This window comes from Papaver somniferum, unplaced genomic scaffold, assembly GCF_003573695.1.
Source record: "Papaver somniferum cultivar HN1 unplaced genomic scaffold, ASM357369v1 unplaced-scaffold_21, whole genome shotgun sequence".
Taxonomy (NCBI): domain Eukaryota; kingdom Viridiplantae; phylum Streptophyta; class Magnoliopsida; order Ranunculales; family Papaveraceae; genus Papaver; species Papaver somniferum.
The window spans coordinates 4539078-4560608 of record NW_020631041.1 but is presented as its reverse complement, the minus strand read 5'-3'; the positions used below and the strand labels follow the sequence as shown (position 1 = coordinate 4560608).

General features: G+C 35.3%; 2 pseudogenes; both read right to left on the bottom strand.

The window, feature by feature from the left end:
- Positions 1-7938: 7938 nt before the first annotated feature.
- On the bottom strand, positions 7939-12508 carry LOC113339286 (annotated as a pseudogene).
- A 1076-nt stretch (positions 12509-13584) lies between these two features.
- LOC113339469 lies at positions 13585-14140 on the bottom strand (annotated as a pseudogene).
- Between the last annotated feature and the right edge of the window lie 7391 nt (positions 14141-21531).

Below are 21531 nucleotides of genomic sequence, written 5' to 3'. Positions count from 1 at the left end.
CTAGTCGATCCAACGGTTGGGAATATTTTTAGGGTAGTGGATGCTTTTACTCAAATAAATAATCAGGTATCGTAGGTTCGTAGTGTTCGGTGCAACCCAGTGTATTCTAGAGAACAGTAGAATATTCATATTTTAGTTAATTAGGATATATATTCCAGAGAATAATATAATATCCTATATTAGTTATTCATACTCTATAAATAGAGAGTCTCAATGTAGTTGTCACTTTATGGGGTTTCTTGTGGACGTAGGTCGAGCTGAACGAACCATGTTAAACATCGTCTCAATTAATTTTTTGGTATGTAGATTTGTTTCTTCATGATTTTTTTATATTTTATCATTGATTTAATTTTATTATCTGTCTAATATCAATGATATCCATCTTGAGTTTGAATTACATATTAAAAATTATGATGGTATCAGTGCAATGATGCTCTCGATCCAATCGCTTTCGTATCCTATTTTATGTTCAATAATAATTCCATATAAATTCCCTATTCATATGATCATCAACTTATCACTTGTGTTCATAGAAGATTATTTTCATCAATATCAAAGATCATTGTTATCATTTATTATCTCACTATCAATTTCAGAAATATTTTAATTTTCGTATATCCTATTTTGGAAATTGGCTTACTTTCCAATGTATCTTTGTATCCAAAGATATTCATTTATAATATGTTCAATAATATTTCTTTTCCGAAATATTTTCCCTGGTTATTATGCGAAATGTATATCTTTCTTTCACCAAAATTATTTCCATATTCGTGGTATGTTTTTATGATTACTGCACAACATACCGTATTTTTTATGAAATAAAACTATCTCCTTACATTTAAGGAAGAAAATCTCTTGCTAATTTATGGGTTATCTTGAAAATATTTTATGTATTTTCAAGAATCAATACAAAATATTTTCCATCTTTATTATGAATTATTTTTACATCTTTACTATGAAGGATGTTAAACGTGGTGAATTTGTTTAATTTCCATTCTTGGTGAGATCTTCATATCATAAAATATAATTACGATTTCCCATAATTTACCGCAATATTTTCCTTTAGGAGAATCTTTTTCATTTAAAAAGTCTCATAGGTGTCTACCAATATTTCTTAATGTTGATGCAACATGAAGTTTTTTGTATGGTTAAACTAACCAAATCCAACGGCCAAGCAGGTTGATATAAATTGTATGGATCGTGGACCTTCACGAAACTTAATTATCCAAGTCAAGACAATTATCCACACAAGTCAAAACGTATATTCTGCAGTGTTACGGTGTTACATATAATTTGTTTCAACTTTCAAGCGCCGCAACTGAAGATCAAGTTTCGTGTGAAATATAATACAAGTTACATATGATAGTCACTCACCATAATACTGACATTCGGTTCTAGCCTAATTTAAGAGTAACATTATCACGATGCATTCTTGGTTTCCACCAAAGAGTTATGTAAACACATGGTGCTTTAAATGCTTTAGCAAAGAGTTGTGTAAACATATGATGCTTTCCTGAATTTATAGCAAATACTTATGGTATACAAATCGCAACTTTTTTTTTTCATACTCGCGCATGCCCAATAAGACCTAACAAACGAAAAACAAATCAAAGTTGATTTCGTGGTTGGATCATAACTTCTTCGTACTTTCGGTAAGAGGATTTATGGTGGATAATTTAAAGATTGTGGTGTATTTGGGTAGCCTCGTCTTTTCAGTTATAGTCCGCTTCACCAAGGTCTAGTAAGGGTGAAAACCTAAAGTCATCCCGCCTGATTGGATTCGCCTCATGAGGTATGTATCCTTTTATTTAACAGTCTTCCCATGCTGCTTTCTCAAGTGTCGAGGTATCTGCTGACATCTGGTATAAGAAATTTGTACATCACGCATTCTTTACTTTTCAAAAAGTGTATTCTTCTTTGTCTTTAACTCATGCAATAAAACAACCATTGTATTTTATGTCGTCAATTAGGTAAAATTTAAAACTTCCCTTTTCTGTCTGCGACCAATGCATCCAAGCCTCTTGAGCTGCTGAATATTCAAATTTTTTGCATCCAAGATTTTATTGAAAAACTTCTAAATCCATGATTTATTACAATAAAAACAGATGTTGGTGGTGAGTTTCTCAATACTTTCTTATCTTATTTTCTTTCTTCTCATGGCATTGCTCATGAAATGGCATGTCATCACACACCTGAACAAAATGGTGTGGCTGAGCCTAAATAGACATTTACTTAATTTGGATATCACTTTTCTTCTTCAATATGATTTACTAGATTCCTACTGGATAAATATTTTTCATACTGGAAACTACATCATCAATAGGCTTCCCGTTAGGTTTTTATACTAAATTTCTCCTTTTCATAAACTTTCCTCCAAAACACTAGATTATTATTTTGCTTAATCTTTTGGATGTTCTTGCTTCCCTTGGTTAAAACCGTATACAAGTCATAAACTTGATCCAAGAAGCAAACAATGCATTTTTATTGGCTACAACAACAACCAAAGGGGATATAGAGGTCTTGAACCTATTTGGAAAAATCTTTGTATCTAGAATGTTGTTTTCAATGGAATTTCTTATCCTTAATATATTATTTGTTTTGCATCTCCTCAATAACTCATTACATCTTTACCATCTATTTGTGACATTCTCATTTCTCTTGAGAAGTATGCTATCACTATTTCTACGCTCAATTCTACTTATGAGAAACTCAGCTCTTTCACACCTTCTTCTTCTTCTTCTTCTTCTTCTTCTTCTTGTTCTTCTTCTTCTTCTTCTTATACTTTTCAAAGTCTTATTCCATCTATCATTCAAGTTATTTCTTCTACTAATGCTGATTTTACTCTCAATACATAATCCATGAGTATCATGGGTAAAATGGGGAACCATAAACTTAAGTTTTCATTGTTACTAGATTTCCTTTACCCATTGATTTCTACAGCTTCGTAACTTCACCAGTTTCCACATCATACTCTGAAGCATCTAAAATTCTTCACTGGAAGCAAGACTAGCTGTAAGACAGCCTATACTAAACTTGGTATAAACCCAGGTTTCTTTGTCTTTGTTACGCAACGCTTCTTTCGATAATAAAATACACTTTATTTTCAATTTGTTTCTCAAATAATGATACAATTAAAAACACGGAGATCCACCAAAAACAAAAAACTAGTCTATGGAAGTTTGAGGGAGTTTGTTTGGACGGTCAATTAAGATTTATTTTGTGTCGAATCACACGACGATTATTTTAGATTTAAAAGTTATTGCACGTGAGTTTATTTTACACCTAAAGTAATTTAAAACAATTAGGTTAAAAAAGAAAAGAAAAAGAAGGAAATTTTTGTTCCAAAATTTTTGTTGCAAATGTTTCTTTTGTTAACTCCATCTATTGTATAATTAGCTAGCCATTTACTGCTTGTTTTTTTTCCTTGTAAATATGGTCAGTTTTATTGTGCAAGCGATAGTAAAGAAGTGGTAATTTCAACGGTCATATATGTGAAATACAAGGTGTAGTTTGGAAATAAATGAGATTCAAAGTGATTTTTCTTTTGCTTAACCACACATTCTCCTAGTTCACCCAAAGATATTTTAGAGTCAAACTTTTCTAATTTTTGTTAACTACTACTCCCTTCGTCCTACTTATAAAGATAAAGTTTTGGATTATGGTTGTTCTCGATTTGTGCATGTCATCCTTGTACAAAATGTATTTTTGGATTATTGTTGTCTCATTAGATAGGTAGAATTATAATTTCAAGATGACCCACATATACCCTTATTAATGATGCATGAGTATAATATCACTGTTAACTTAATGTTTTTAGTATTGAGAATTGATAAAAGGTAAATGAGAAAATTAATAAAAATTACAAATTAAAATAATTTCTAAATGTAAGAAATTTCACCATTACACTTATATATATGGGGCGAAGAGAGTATGTTAATAAGAAAAAGTAAGAAAAATGGGTTTGCTGAGAATTACTTTCTAATACAAGTCATCAATTCTCATTGAGGTGAGGTAGTGAGTTCCGACGGAAAATCATTTTCGTTCTAAAGGAGCGCCATTTTTATTCTTGATGAACAAATATTTCACTCAAATAATGAGATTAACGTTTGATTAAGAAGTTTAATGGTAACCTAAAATATGGGGAAAATTTAGAATGGAACTCATATAAATTGTCCAGTGACAATTGTTAAAGAAGATACAAACATAGTCGAAGATCTTAAGAAATTTATTTCTGCCAAGATTCATATATTGGATATCCAGAGATAAAGTGTACCCAAGAAGAGAGATGTCTTGATAACCACTCTTCTATTCGATGGTAATATTGACATACGACGTCATCCAGTGAATATTTTCAAAGATGTCATAAAGGTATGTGTGGAATTGAGCTATATCATGGATTGAACCAACTATTTGACCACAAAGTACATTGAACCTTGCATATAGAAGAAAACATCAAGGCCAAAGTCATAAGTATTAATAGAAAAATTGCACTACTAACTAGTAAATTCTTCACTATATCTACCAACAAATTTTAACATATTTCAAAATATTTATGCAAATGCTAGTTACATTGCTAACAAATGGTATTGAAATGAAAGATAATGTCCCACATCACTTTCACCATCTAATTTCTTCCGATTCTTTCACATCAAGTTTTTTTGTTCAAAGCAGAAATCATAATGAAAGATAAACTACAAAAGCTACCTGGAGAATTATATTAGAAACATTGAGACTTGTTATGCTTGAGAAATATGATGTATGCTGCTTGACCAAATTGATTACTCCTTTCTGCCGAGGGATTAATCTCAAAGCCAAGAAAGATGGTTACATCATCTAATAAAGGAAATGCATCAATGTGATAGTCTCTTACAACTGTTTCATTGTAGAAGAGCTGGCGCAAAAGAGATGCTTCAACAGTGACAGCACAATTCTCATTTTACATTGTTAAACTTTCAAGTGTAAGTTGATAATCTAAAAGCTGGTTGAATCAAAACGTTGTTTATATCTACTGACCATATGTAACTTTTAATTACAACTTCTTCGAGGCATGGAGTTGCAGCGAAAAGTTACTGAAGTGACGAGTCTTCAAGGTCGAGTTCAGTACCCTTTTAGGAAAATAAAAGCTTGTTGCTGGTAAGTCGGTCTCAATTCCCTAATTGACTCACTTCGAAAGAGGGAAAACGCCAAGTTAAAATCCATTGACATAAAGAAATAATTGAAATGATCAAAGGTAAAAGAAAAAAAATTCACTAAAGAAAAAATCACCTTATTCCCTATCAATTTCTAAGAGAGGAAGAGGGATGAGTTTTATGATGTAGGGATGAATTTCAATCTAGATATGAGTTTCTGATATAGGGATGAGAGATACATGATCGGAGTTCTTTTAGGGAAAAAAAAAAGAGGTGAGATAGGTCAGACTGGTGAAAAGAGACCATATAGTTCCAATTCAAAGCACAAATTCAATCAATTTGTGATTTTGAAAGAGGGATGAGAGTTTTCTGATGAAGGGATCTGAATTTCAATCTGAATCTAAGTTTCTGATGTAGGGATGAGTTTCAATCTGGATATGAGATTTTGATGCAGGGATGAGAGATAGGTGATGGGAGTTCTTTAAGGAAAATTGAAACGCAGAAAAAAAAGAGAGGAGATGAGATAGGTCAAACCGGTCAAAATGACCACATAGTTCCATTTCAAAATCACAAATTCGATCAATTTTTTGGGGAAAGAAACTGGAAGCTTTAGAGACAGAGGATGCATGAAGCCCCCAAAACAAATTATGTTTTTACAGTTCATAATAGTTTAAGGTAAAACCACTTTTTCGAAAATAAAAGGAAAAACATCGTTGCTTCTTTCCTCACTTTTTCTTCTAGCACAAGACAAAAAAAATATTTTTTTTCTCTTACAACTACACTTGAAAGATTGTTATACATATATATACCTTCCACGTACTTCTTCACATTTATCTTCCAAAAAATAATCAAACAAAATTTTATATTATCGTGTTTTTAACATATAACAAATTTTTATAACTAAGAAGCTGGGATAATATATATCATAAAAGTACACCGGGATTATAAGAAGCTTTTATTGAGTTTTGTCATTTTTTTTGTTCATACATGTTTACTTATATGATTAAGCTATTACATGCCATAAACATATGCCTATGAGGAAATTTTATGAAAACAATTTCATCTTTTGATTCACTATTGTACTTCAAATGGATTCACTTTGTCTTCTAATTATTGAAAAGTGAAATATTTGGATTTCACATAACCCGATTAGTAACGAAGTGATTTAATTTGGGGGCTATTTTTCCTGCGGTTCCTCTTTATATCCCGATCATGTATAAAAAAATCTATCTTAATTTCATGAGGCGGAGCAAAATTTATTCTTTGGTGATAGAGTTACAAATAAAAACAAGTTTATCATCTTCACCTATTTGTGCTACAAACCACGGATGTCGAGTAAGGCATATCAGGCCATTATGCGAACCAATAACAATGCTATATAATTCATAAAAAAAAGTGGAAATTAACTTTTCTAATTATCAAAATCAGATTTTCATCATATTCAAAATACATAAATACATTATAATTGTGAATGTCGTGAGTCACGGAAATAAAATCCAACTCACCAGAATAAAAAGGATGACCAAGATGCAGATCCAAGTGCACCCTGGAGAGTAATCGATGAACAATAAGATTCCTTCAAGTAGTGCATATTTTGCAATCAATAACAGAGTGTATTGGTAATCTACTTAAAATGTCTAATGTCATTTCTGCCGGGAGCTTATTGAAATACCTCGTGAATATATGAATGATAAAAATCTTCGAGAAATATAACTGGAAATTGAGTGTTTAAAAAAGAGTAAAGTAAGGATGAAGAAAATGAGTTGGTTGTGGATATTTGTATTGAATAAATATATTCTCATTTCCCATAATCCCCGTTTATTAATAATTCGATTTGATTGATGGACTATTTTCCTACTGTTTCTCTTTATAAGATGTAAGAGATTTTTATTTTTTGGGGCTAAGATGCTGTCCTCCTCCTAGATTTGCATTCTTCGTAATTTTTGTTCTATTTTTCATCGATCAGGAAAAGAGAGAAAGAAGCATTTTCAAATCCAGCAGTATTATAAAACCTTTTATTTATTTATAGTTGGATGGAAAAAAATCCACCTCAAAAAAGTCCCCAAAATAAACAATTGCATAACCGGTAGTTTCTTTGCCATGACCAGCTAAAATCTGAATGTGGTATGTGTTAAAGAGTATTACAGAATTAAAAAATATTAAAATATGATTGAGAGTCATATAATGAGCTGCTCAAGCAATGTTTTTCCTCCAAGCAGTTGATCTTCAACCTCTCACTCTCCACTTGCACTCAATCTTTCATACGAAGGAGTGGACTAATTTCTCATCCCATAATATCACCTAATCTGGTCATTTTTGATTATATTCTTTCAATTTGAACGAGAGTGTTCATCCCATAACCCTTACTCTAAGAGTCTATTTGGATATTAAAGAAGAAGTGTTTATGCACCCTAGAAGTCAGAAGCAAAAAATCTTTATTTCACGTACACATCCAGAAGTAATTTTTTGAATTATGGAAGTCAAAAAGCAAGAAATTAGTTTGGATATAAAATTTCAGACCGACTTTTAGAAGCAAAAAAGTAGATTTTTTGTGAAGCAAAATATCTTTGCTTTTGACTTCTACTTTTCAAGAAGCACTTCTGCTTCAGGTATCCAAACGCGCTATAATTTTTTTTTTAATGCTTTCAGAAATCATTCTCAAATTTCGGACGTCTAACCTGTAATTTTATACCTCTAAAATTTACTTCTTAATGTATCCAAACACCCTGGAAAGTTTGGGTATCAAAACCTTAGGTTCTTGAACATGGGCTATTTCCTAACAACATCTGACCATATCAAATGATGTGAACTAGATCATCTCAATAACAATTTGTAATTCTCCAACCTATACAAACAAGCTCATATACTTGCAATTCATAAACTGCCTATTCAATGTAATGACGGATCTGGAGCAGAAGTCTATTACATAAAAACATGCCAGCAGTCGTGATAATGCATGTCTGTTTGTTTATTGAGAATAGTTATACATGCAGCGAGATGTGGAGTCTCTGCTAGTAACTTAAAGAACATCTGTAAGAACAACTATGATATTGTTCTCACCTCATATTGATGTGAGATTTTCAGTGGTGATTCCTTTGAAACTGGCCTTTCTTCGGACCATAGCTCCAAGTTAACTGTTCCTGTTCCCCAATGCACCATACACTTTGCAACCTCGTCCAGATTGAATCGGTTCACTAAACCAGTCCCCAAATGTTTGTCGAACAATATCCATTCTCCTGACAAGAAATTAAGAACAACATCATATCTCAGATTCATAATCTGAAATGGTGCACAAAATTCAAATAAAAGGAAGGTATCGTTAGGCCGCAGGTCTCCTTCAAAGAATTGCTCATCATCTCCTGGCCATAATTCATGCTTAGACCCATTGATAGAAACAAATGACACAAAAACTTCTGTTGGGTGCAAAAGGGTGAATACTGGGTGCACCCGCAAGCAAACCACCCTATAATGGAGAAATTTCAGATAATAGGAATATGTTAGAATTTCAGCTCGGCAAGAAAAAATGTTGCTCAACATCAAGTGGCTATATATGTTTTTGACAAACCTTGAAAATCCACCAGAGCCAGCACCAATGTTACGAGCAATAATACCAGAGTCGATTTGTATAACCTTGGGATCAGTTTTTGGAATGGATATCTGGCGCTCAAGAACTAATCCACCACCAATATCTCCTTCTAAGCTAAGAGACTCTTCCTCCTCCCCTGCCAGCCCAACAGCTCTCCTGCAATAACAGTAATGGAGAACACTTCAAAATACAGAACCCATTTCTGACGGTAATTACTTGTTATCATGATAAACTCAGGTTGCACATTATTGTCATATGGGCGTATGTCAAAAATACAACTGTCCCCTTACTCAATGACAGTATATTTTTCAGAACACCCTGCAGATCTGTACTCGACGCCACTGTATTCTTCGTATCCGTCCACTTCTTCAACCATGTTATGGAGCCACTGAGTTCCTGAAACAAATCTTTCAAAAGTTATAATCTAGTAACTCCATGGAATATTATTTGTCCAATCATATTAAATTTTACTATGGCATCCACAAATTATACTCAGAGCAGAACTAGAAAAGAGTAACTCAGTATGGATAAGTACATGAACTATACCTGAAGGAAGATGCTGCATAGAAATCATTCTACCACCAATCCAAGGCAGTATTTTGAGAGCCCAATCATCGCTTTTTAGTTCTACAGGAGTCTTAGAAAGTTCTACTCCTGTACCCTCTGAAACCTCCTCCGCGTCGGGAATTTGCTCAGCGCATTCTGCACTTTCCAACACAAAATATTGGACTAAAATTATGCTAAAAAAGAAATGAGACGAAATCTACAATCATGCTTACAAGAAAATCAATCCTACGAGACAGAGTAAATATTACCTATACGATTCTTGTATTGCTCCTGGCTAGTGGATATTAATTTGGAAATCTCAACATCTGAAGGCATTTTAATTTGCAGGACTTGTCCATCAATTCCCCATGCATCAACCTTTTCAGTAAAAAAATACATTAGAAAAGTGATTCAATCTGTCAGGAGCCTTCAGTTTCCCCCGAGCAACAATCGAACATGCAAACGTCGCTTTGGTCTATTCCAGGAGCCTTCAGTTTTAGAAACTTTTACTGTAACAACTGAGGATTGAAGCTCTGCAGCATAATATGTAAGCAAGTATCCCCCTTCACTGAACTCATATCCATCACCTTCGTCCTCGTAGAGCACACCTTCAGCTTTCCCTATACGAATCACTCAACTTGTAACAGTGCTAACAAGTATAGATTTATTAAATGAGAAAAAGGAAAAAGTTAATGCTGAGCTGGTCTAAGATTTTACAGCATAGTAATGGAGTTGTCTAATAGCAATAACACCATAGCCACATTACCATGTTGATCTAAAGCCACAATGAGTGACAAGTCATCTGTTGCATTTGCTTCATCAACATGTTGCACAGGCAGACCCACGGGAATTATCGATCCACCTTGCAAATAGAGTGTTGGCAAGTCCTGCATTATTTAATGCAGCAAAAAAAATAAAAGAAAAGTAAGGGCGAAACTTTTTAATGCATTATCATATTACAGAAAGCATCCACATAATCTATGTTTAATTTTGAAGCATTAGTTACTAATGCATCCAGACGTTTACGGGATGAGAGTCATCAAAATCAAAACTCAACCAAATGCCCGTAGGAAGCACATGAGGCAATGCATCTGAGCCCTGATCACGCTAAGTGCTGATTACCAAACCAACAAAAATATTATCAGCAACATCAGAGTGAACCCGCCATCAGCTCTAGTAAGAACAAATGGACGCTTTTTCTCATTTGCCAGTTTCATTCCCTCAAACGTTGATCTCGCCATCAGCGTACCATAAACCTAAAAGTGCAAGCAATGTGAAACATTAATGTGCAGACTTTGTTATAAAATTTGTATCACCTCCATCCAGGACAATAAATACTGTCGATTTCATTTCCCAGGCTTTAGTTCATAACTTCATGGTTCAGAAAACAAATCACAAATGAGCATATAATAAAAGCTTCATAAGTAAACTACATTATGGTAATGCGAATGATTCTGATGCCCCCCAACTTCGGCATCTCCTCTGTGGATGTTGGTCTCAGGCATTGTCTTTGTGACGGTCTGCAGATTGCAAGAACAACAATTTGAATTGAAATCCATTTGCAAGAATAAATGGCAAGTAATTACTCATGATTTATGAGCTTTACCTTGAACACAGCGGGTTCATTCATGTCATTCCATATTCCATCAACACCATTTGCAACAAAGTCTTTGACTAAATTTGCCCACCATGAGCGTGTTTTCTCTTGTGTATAATCAGGAAAGACGCACGGCCCCGGCCACACGTCCCCTAAGAACGAGCCAGAAAGACTAATTCTCAGAATTAATGCTCAAACAAGTACAAGGCAATGGCTTCAAGAGCTTACCAACAAAAGGTTGTCCATCTGCTTTCTGAACCCAAACATCTTTTTCAGAACCACTGTCATAAACGAAATAACCCTCTTCGCGTTTGATCCCTGGGTCGAGCATCCAGATTGCTTTGAATCCATCACGATGAAGTTCGTTCACCAGCGTTTTCGGTTGAGAGAAACGCTTCTGTTAACATTGGACAAAGATTTTACAGAAGAAAATGTTAAATTAGACAATGAAAATAAGGATCGCGTAAAAGTAACATCCATGTACCTTGTCAAATGTGAAACAGCGAAAACCGTCCATGTAATCAATGTCCATCCATATGACATCACAAGGTATTCCCTTCTCCCGGAATGTTCTTGCGACCTACATGCATACACACAAGATCAAGTTAAACTGAAAATGCGTCAATTTCCTGTAAGATTATAAGCACTTACTTCAAGAACCCTTGCATCTGATTCGTAGCTGAAGCGACATTGGTGGTATCCTAAGGACCACTTTGGAGGCATGAATACAGTTCCTGCGTATATAAGGTTTCATCAGTTCAGGAACCAAGCAATATGTAAGGAGATATTTTAAATGTGTTTTGAAGAAATTACCAATGGCGCGAGACAAAGTTTGGAGGACTGCAGTTGGAGAGGCAAATGGACCAAATGTAATGACAGGATAAGGAGATAAAGCTTTAATTTTTATTGTCGACTCTTCCCGCAAATCTATCTGTTTATGTATGTTAATTAGCCACTAAAGATCAAGAAACTCGATAGAAACATGTAAGTGACAATGTCAGACATAACACGAAATACTAGACCTCGCAGCGTTGCGTTGTGTCTGCAAGCACCCCGAATGCCTCTCCATTCGGGAGAACAGCTAGAACCCAAGGATGTGACTGATACAAGGATGTTGTTCCTGAATCATAACCCCATGCATCCGTGTTCCAAGTAATAACCTGCAAGTTTTGTAAATGCTTACGGCCTTCAACATGAAGTATACTGACAATTCAAATGATCGAAAAAACAAGGAAAAATTAACTTACTTTCTTTCCCGTCTGTTCAAGCTGTCCGCTAACTTCTCCGGTTCCATATAAAGAGGTTCCAGTTGGAAGCTAAATCAAAATCAATGCAAAATACAACCGCAAGTTATAAGTCTATAAATCTTTCGAAACAAGTATTTGTAATCTCAGGAGAAATCAAACAGCATCATTTCCTAATTACCTCTACGCTAATAATTTGTTGGCCATCCGCACAATCAAAAGTTGGGATATGTGTAGGCTGCACACCGTGTACCATGAGCAGCGGTGTGTCTCTAACTTTCGGATCAGTAAATGAAATACTTGGATTGGATGCTGCATTTCTATCATTTCCAGAACAATCAAATCGAAAAACCAATTCCTCCATAATTGGTTGAAAACCCATTATTCCAGATGAAGAAACATCCATCTTGCACACCAATCTGAAGCAAAAACAAATACGAGATCATGTGTATACAAACAAAACACACATTCTAACAAAGGAAATAGATTATCAGAAATTATTGTTATCATAACAAAGCTAACCTGAAGATTGGGCAAAAGGAATGAACAAGCCTGGATCAACTGAGAAAATGTTTAAGTAGTTGATGATGGAATATTAATCGGGTTCATGAGAATTTTAAACGTCTACTGATTGATGAGATGAAATTGATTGACGTCTCTTTAGATTCCAGTATTGTGCATAAATGTTACAACTTCTTCACTGGTACTACTTAGTGTGAAGATTGGTTGTTGATATTCCATTTGGGAAAATCAAGATTCAACTAACTTATTTAATTAATTTAATTACAGACAGTTATTTTTAAATACTAATCCCGAATATTATGGGTGTTTAACCTCGTGGCGGGGTTATTTTTTTGAAAACAATTTCTTGTTTGTCATCATGAGCTGGTAGGCTGGTACTGTAACACCAACTGCAGCGGTGCAATCATAACCAAAGACCAAAGACCAAAAAAAACAACCAAAGTTTGGGTTTAGTCCGTGTTGCAACGCAACGGTAGAAGACTAAATTTGGTGGAGCGTACATTATAAGTTCGCTCGATTGGTGGAGCGTACATTATAAGTTCGCCCGATGGGGCGGAGATATTACGTGATCCTGTTAGTATAAGTTCGACTAAAGAAAAAAAAATGGGACGGAGGTATAAAGCACGCCTGGTGTGGGGCGTGAACCTTATGCACGCCTGGTGTGGGGCGTGAACTTTATGCACGCCTGGTGTGGGGCGAACACTATACGTTCGCTCGACTACATTTGGTTTTGGTCTTGATCCCCGACCAAATATAGTCTGGGATTTGGTTTTGGTCCGGATTTTAGTCGATAGCCTGTCCCGCTGTGCCTCGTTTTTTGACCAAATATTTGGTTATACTCGTCCACTGTGGTTGCTCTAATATATGATTTGGACCGCAGGTTGACCCTAACCCGGCCTGCTCAAACCTGCCTATGGTTGGCCATAATTGCAGCATTTTTTTTTGACCTGCAGGGTCGGATTATTTGACCATCATTTCTTCGCATGTACATGCAGTAGCTTCTAATGTCCTTTGATTTCGCATGTTTCGTCCCGTGATTTATAAATTGATTCGACACGAAATTAGAAACGATCTCTCCAACACATAAAGGGTTGTGAGTTCACGTTTTTATCATCCTTGGTAAAATCAAATCCACCATGCTACCGTAGTTCTTAGTTCTTAGCAGATAACACCCCAGTTTTGGTTTAGTAGTACATCCCAACAGAGGACGACCATACTTATTCAATTTATTTTTTTCAACTTGGATACCGTGAGGTGGGCCTTGGAAAGTTTTAACATAAGTAACAGGATTTCCCAGATCCTCCGGACGTAGAGCACAAAGCGCTTTGAACCCAAATACATTACCTGTGATGGCAGTAAACATGTTAGTAACAAAACCGTCTTCATAAAAGTATAAAGGATAAGCTACATAACAAATATATTGAATGTCTTTTCCATCAAAGGCAGGGGCGGAATTACATCTAGGATTGACCTGACTTGAGCCACCCCCAAAAGCCCAAACCACCTTTTTTTTCATTACCTATATCGGCGGAGATACTAAATTAGGTCTAACCTAATATGCTTAAGCCAACCCTCTACAAATGGTCCAACTCAAAAGGCACCTCTACACTAAATTTCCAGTTCCGCTACTGATCAAAGGGCTCGGTGTCGTAGCATCTTCTTTTGTAACGATCAAGGATGATAAGTCCATCGGTCCACACAGTTGTCAATGTACCAATAGAATATTCGGCAGCTACGGCGGCCCCTGCTTCCTCAAGTAGAACTTCAGGTTGAGGAGTAATTCAGAATGCCGCCAAGATATCAGTGTCCTTGGTTTCATAATCAGGATTATAATAAGTCAAATTTTTAATTTTTAACACCGGCTTTGAATCCAACGCATGCTTTAATCTGTGTTTGTGGTGACAGATGTCCCTCCCTACAACTCATGAAGTAAGAATTCTCACAACGACAATGTGTACTCGACATGAATTAGCCGTTAATGAAACCTTTCACAGGGATCTTTCACAAAACTCTCAACAAATATTATCAACTAATCGCAATGGTTGGTTGTTAGACCACGGTATTTGATTCACCAAATATATCAACATCGTTATTGTATACTCTTTCACATGTATGGCGCAACCCAAATCATGTTTTTCAAGTTTCGAATCTCGTATTTCTTTTTAATTTAAATTTATCAAAAAGAAAAAGAAAACTCAGTCTTGACCACTACACCAAACTCAGGGATTAGCAACTCAGATTAGCAACAACTTATGATCTGTTACGAATTTTCAATTGCTAATTTTAGTTGCAAAAAAGTCGCTACAGTTTGAATAGTTGTGAAACTCGTAACTGTTTGATTCAGTTGCGATTTGCAACTGTGCTGTCCACACTTCAAATTTTTCAGCCCAAGTAACAGATTCAGTTGTGAAACTCGTAACTGTTTGATTCAGTTGCGAGATAATGTTTTTTTCTTCCCCCTATTTTTTCTGTACGACTCTTTCTACACCACTCGTTCCTTTCTCTCCCTGTCTCTCTCTATTTATGCTCTGCCGCATTTTCCTTTCTCTCCCTGTCTCTCTCTATTTACTCTCTGCTGCAGAGAAATTGAGTGTAGAAACTGAGTGGGGAGAGACTTCAATTCTGCAATTGCTTCTCACCCAACTCACTGTGTAAGTCCATCTCTCTTTACTCTATGTCATATTCGCATTTAGTTTCTGATTTTAGGTTTACTTTTTCGATTTTTAGGTCCAATTTATCTTAGTTGTACTGTTGCAGTTGTAAGAATTAATCATCATCTAATCGTGATAATCTTAGGTATAAAGTTTCTTCTTTTTGTTCTTCTTTAAAATTGAAATTTAGTCAGTTGAGATTTGGGCGTTTGATAGTTGCTTTGTCAGTTAGAATTGGGTGTTTGATAGATGAAATCAGATGTTGCATGTGGTGTTATGTTAAGCTGTTTCCAATTTGAGTGTTTGATAGATTTAAGTATTTGTTTATCTTCAATTTTTATTTGAGTTGTATTTTAAATAAAAACAAAACAAAATAGAAACTAATATATATCAAGATAAATCTATTTGAAATAGAAAACAAAAGAATAACACTGAAAGTACCCTCTCTCTCTTTACTTTTTTTTCTTCCAGATTTGGGTGTTTGATTGATGAAATACAATGATTGTTGTATGTTAAGCTGTTTTAGATTTGAGTGTTTGTTTATTTTGGATTTTGAATATAAAAAACCTGGCACAATTGGGGTATACCCAGATTTAAATGGACCTAGTGCCCTTATTAAGGGGAGGCCAAATATGGGTGAGTTTACTTTAATACCCTTGAATTGATTAACCCTATTACTTTTGGATGTAGAATTTCAAAGATGGAATTCATGGGTCCAGGGGATTTGGTAGAATTACGTTTCCCTCTGTATGTTTGGTTGCCCGAATTCTTGGAATCACGTTTCCTACGGATTCAGTTTTCCAGCAAATCCTCCGTTTGGAGTCCGACCCCTCCCCCCTAAGATTTGCTAGGAAACTTATCAAGGAATTTATGGACCCATATTTTTTTAACTCTAAATCCCATATATATGCAATTTTAAGATTTGAGGGTAATGCCAAACGGTACAAAGACTTTGATACAAAAAAACTCTATAAATCCTAGGAATTTATATTGAGTTACCAAACACACAAGGAATTTACATGATTCCCAGAATTTGTAATCCTATGAGATTTAAATTCCTGGAAAATGTGAATTCTGCAAACAAACCCACCATAAAATTAAAAACCTAAAAACTATTAATCTTCTCTTCTTCATCGTCATCTACATATTCTCTTAATCTCTGGAAATCGTCCAATTTGAGTTTCCTTAAAAATGGTTGATTCCAAACGATCAAGCACCAATATGGGAAAAGTTGGAACTAGTAAAATCAGTAAACCCGAAAACATCAAGATGAAACTCTCTGAAATAATCGAATCGAAACTAGAAGAAAGCTGTTGTGATGTTGTATCCTTGCTATCTTGTAGTTGGTTACCAGGTATATGGTGGTTTTACAGTCCTAAGTATGTTGTTAGGGACAGACGAGAGTTTTGTTGTAGCTAACCCTTAATACTACTAGGACTACTTCATTTAATCTTGTAAAATTTGTATTTTGAAGGGTGTCATGTCATCTGATATGGACAAGAAATGGATGAATTGTGCACGTAAGTCTAGAGAATACATAGAAGGTGTCAGGTCATTTATAAATTTTGTCAAGAATAATGGCTGTGAGAGTACGTTGTTCTCATGCCCTTGTAAACGTTGTTTCAACTGTAACGGTATAGTGACACTTGGTGAGATTTCCTTATTTTTGCTCAAACATGGGATTCAATCTTCGTATACAATGTGGCGTTTTTATGGTGAAAGATATGTGGTAAAAGCACAGAGGGGTAATACTTCAACAAAAGGTGTGGATATCAATGTAGGAGATGCAGCTGACAATTTTATCCCTCAGTTAATCTTACCACAATAGATGGTACAAATGAGAATGTTGGAGAAGGTGTTGGTGTGAATGCTGGAGATAGAGTAGATGATAATACTGGAACAAGCAATGTAGATGAAAATGCTGGAACAAGCAGGAGTAACATAAGACAATATATGCATGAGCGTGCAAGACCATCGTTGTACGATTTACGTCCTAAAGGAAACACAGCTCTGTACGCTTCTATATGTCTGAATAACATCAAGAACCAGTATGGATTTTCAGACAACGGTACAACTACAGTCTTATAATTGATGAAAGAGTTACTTCCTGAAGGAAACACGTTGCGGTGTAAGTTCCCTGAAGTTAACAAGATTATTCAAGAACTGAGTATGGATTATATAACGTATGATGCGTGTGTAAATGACTGCATCTTATACTGGAAGGATAGAAGTACATTGGTGAAGTATCATGTTTGTCAAGAACCAAGATATATAAAAGTTTTCAATGATGATAGGAAACTTACCCAAGTTGCGAAAAGATATTAAGACATTTTGAAAGGATGAGAAGGTATTACAGTGTACCATGGATAGCAGAGGCAATGCTTTGGCATTCTAAAGCGCAGTCAGATATGAATGTGATGCGACATCCAGTTGATTCTACAACTTGCAGTGTGCGGATAAGTTTTCTCCAGAGTTTGTTAAGGAGCCACGAAATGTTATGCTCGGGATAGCAACAGACGGATTCAACTTGAATGGATGTTTCGGTCTGAATCATAGTTTTTGGCCGATAATTCTCCAGCCTTACAACCTTGCTCCTTCGTACTGCATGTTGCGGGAGTTCTCGATATTGGCACTGGTGATATCAGGACCAAGAGCACCATGGAAAGATATAAATGCCTATTTAGATCCATTGATAGATGAGTTGAAACCATTATGGAATGAAGGTTTTATAACATACGACGCCTTCAACAAGACGGAATTTATGATGAAAGCAAGGATGTTGTGGTCAATTCATGATCTCTTGGCTTTAGGTACTTTGTCTGGATGTGTGACTCATGGGTATTATGCATGCCTAACTTGTGGAAAAGAGACGATTGTTGAGTGGCTGTCGTTCAACAAGAAGATCTGCTACATGGGACATCGTAGATGGTTTCCAGCAAAACGTACAAGTACAGAGATGATATATTGAATTTCGCTGGAGGAGTAGAACACAATACAGCTCCATGGCCACTAACAGGGAAGCAGGTTCAAGAGATGGTATATAATTTGAAATGCAAACAATGGAAAGTAAAACAACCAGCAAAGAAACGTAAAAGAGGATCTGAATATGGTGCTGATGAAGAAGAAGAGGTATCTGACCACTCTTTGTTTTCAATAAGGTCCATTCTATATGATTTTCCAAACTTAGGTTTTATGATTTATAATTTGAAATGTTGGTATTATTAAACTGCGATATTGAACATTAGTTGAAATTTTTGTCACTGATTTTTACAGGTTAATGAAAGGTTTCAAAGGATTGGTGCGCAATAGAAGGTACATTGACGGCTGCATTGCAAGAGGATATACGCTGCGAGAAGCTAGCTTATATTGTATGGAAGACATCATAAGATGGTGGTGTCACTCATAAAGATAATCGACATGCCTTTATGGATGATTCTGGCAAGTTTGTTGATGAGATGCCTTTAAGTAATGCTAAGGACTTTCACCTGAACCAAGTGCAGTTTGAACAAGCTCGTAGATGAGTACTTTCTAAGTTTGTTGGCATCGATGACTGGAAAATGTAAATAAAAAATTAGTTTCATATCGCTGAGTTGTTGTTGATAATTGGGGTTATCGGTCTAATATTGCTTGATTTGTTATTTGTAGGAAGTATGATTCCTGTGTTAACCATGCCAAGTCTCATGCGTCCAACCAGACCCCCAAAGAATTTTCATTTATGGTTACTCGACGAGGTAATAAAGCACAATGTTTTTTCTAACTTATTGTGTATTTACAAAAATATAGACAACAATTTAAAGGTTAATAAGAATCATGACATTTTTCTATCTGAACTTATTGTGTATAAATGATATTGTATTAAGGTAGAATACAAAATAGGTATCCTTCTTAGCTCATACTTTTTATGTCAATTATGCAATCTTATCATGCTCCATGGTTAAGAACTAGGATCGTCATGTGCATTATCTTTCACTACATCTCTCTGCATATAAATATATTTATTCACTAAATAGCGTGACATTGGTGGTATCTCTCACTTAAAAGCATATCACTTGCGACTTTTTGAAAGTTTATCAGTTGAAAGTTTGTCATTTTGTCCTGCACATGGTAGTGTGTGTGAACCAGCGTTGTACTAGGGTTTAAAAGGAACCATCAGTTCCCTTGAATTCTCAATCCTAGGCTCTTTTACCGTCTTCTTTGTATTATAACCTGATATTGTTTGGTTTTATTGCTTTCCTATTTTTTCTTTGATATATTGGCTTCTGAAAATATGTTTATGGCTTGTAAAAAAACCATTTATTTTTTTGGTTATGAAACTAACTTGAACATGATCTTTTACAGTTGCTAGAAGCCGATGAAACTGATTCAGTTCTCTGCGACTCGTGCAAGGACCTCTCTTCAAGGAAAAATCATATACAAAATACCAAGTCAATGGCTTTACTTTATCCACACAAGATTGTGATGCGAAGAGGGTATCTCAAACAGTGGCGTCTCAATGAAATCTATTACAAGAAAAAGAGCTAAGTCGACGGACACAAATTACAAAGAATCTGAAATAACCTATTATGAAGTCACTAAAGAGATTATCAATTTGAATTACTTGGATTTTGAAGAAACTATTTTCTACAGTGATTGGGTCAGAGTTGAAGATAAAACTAATGGGTTCCAAGTTGATGCAACCTCAAGTGTGATAAAGATTAACTTGTCCAAGATGAAAAGTATAAATAGAGTGGTTGATGAGCTGTTTATACTCGCATCTGAAGCATCCCAAGTTTTCTACTCAACGGATCTTTCACCCGAGGGATGGTCTGTGGAGTTGCATTCATCTCAGAAGTTAACGTACGCAGTAGATAAGACGGAATATCTGACAGTTTATCAGTCATCTCTTACTGATAATGAGAGTTTAGAAGATCTTATTTGAGTTGATTCTGTAGTTTAAATTGGAAAGAATGCGCTACATTGCAATCTTCCGATATTTCTTATTTATCTTTAAACTGAATGCTCTTTTTCTGAATTGTTTGGTTTGATCACTTGTGCTATGTTAATACGTTCTATTTATGTGGATATTTTTATTCTATTGATGCTCTGTTATAGCCTTTGTTTTCACCTACGCGATCTTAATCTTTCACATTTGGTATTTTACAGGTTATTATGGCAACAGTAGTGGAGATCGATGAATATGGACTACCCATTTCTGCCAACGCAAAACTCGGCCACAGGAAGGGCGCCTTGGTTCCTACCCAAGTTCCTATTTCATACAAAACCTAGACGAAAGTACCTGACAAGTACAAGGACGGTGTTTGGAATGAACTTAAGGTACAAAATCTACCTCATGACATTATTTCTGCTCATTCTTTAGTTAACTTCTGTTGAGGGAGATGTACATTTAGGATGCTACTGATTATCTATGTAATTTCAGATGGCATTTGATTTACCTGAGACTTCCAAACCTATCATGGTGAAAGGGATGTCTGATCCATGGAGGAGATTCAAGTGTGAGTTACGACAGGACCATTATGATATTTGGAATACTCATCAAGAAAGGATTGATAATACTCCTCCAAATGCAAAATCAGAGGATTGGATAAAATTATATGAACATGAGAACCAAGGTATTGAAAGCGTGAAGCGGAGCGTGAAGCGTTTTTCATTTTTAGGAAGCGATGCGTATATCGAAGCGTGAAGCGTCACTTCATGGTTGATGTTTGAAGCAGATGTTTTGTTATAAATAAATTAGTCATAACTAGTAATTATAAATTTATTAGGAAGATAATATCTATACAAATTTTATATAAGTCTAATTATTATCAAAAACAAAGCGTGTGCACATCAATTCAACCTTCTCCAGGCGAGTGGGAGGTGGGGTGTTTGATTCCCCTTAAAACATTCATATTTTTCTTTTAAAAGCTTTAAAAATTAGGCGGGAAAGGAGTTGACTAAGTCAAAAAACGCACTTCACATAACCGCTTTGAAGCGAAATGCTGAAATTTGAAGCGAAGCGTATGCTCAGAAGAGTGAAGCGTACGCTTCATGAAAGATGCGCTTCACATGACCGCTTCAGAGACAAATGTCGAAATTTGAAGCGAAGTGTACGCTTTTAAAAACTATGATGAGAACAATGTTGTTGTCCAAATTAAAAAAGCTGCTAATAAGAGGAAAAAAGAAAAATTTGATTACTCTCATACCTCTGGTCGCAAGACACATTGTTTGGTGAAAGCTCAACTGGTAGGTCTATCCTATCAATGATGCAACTTACCTC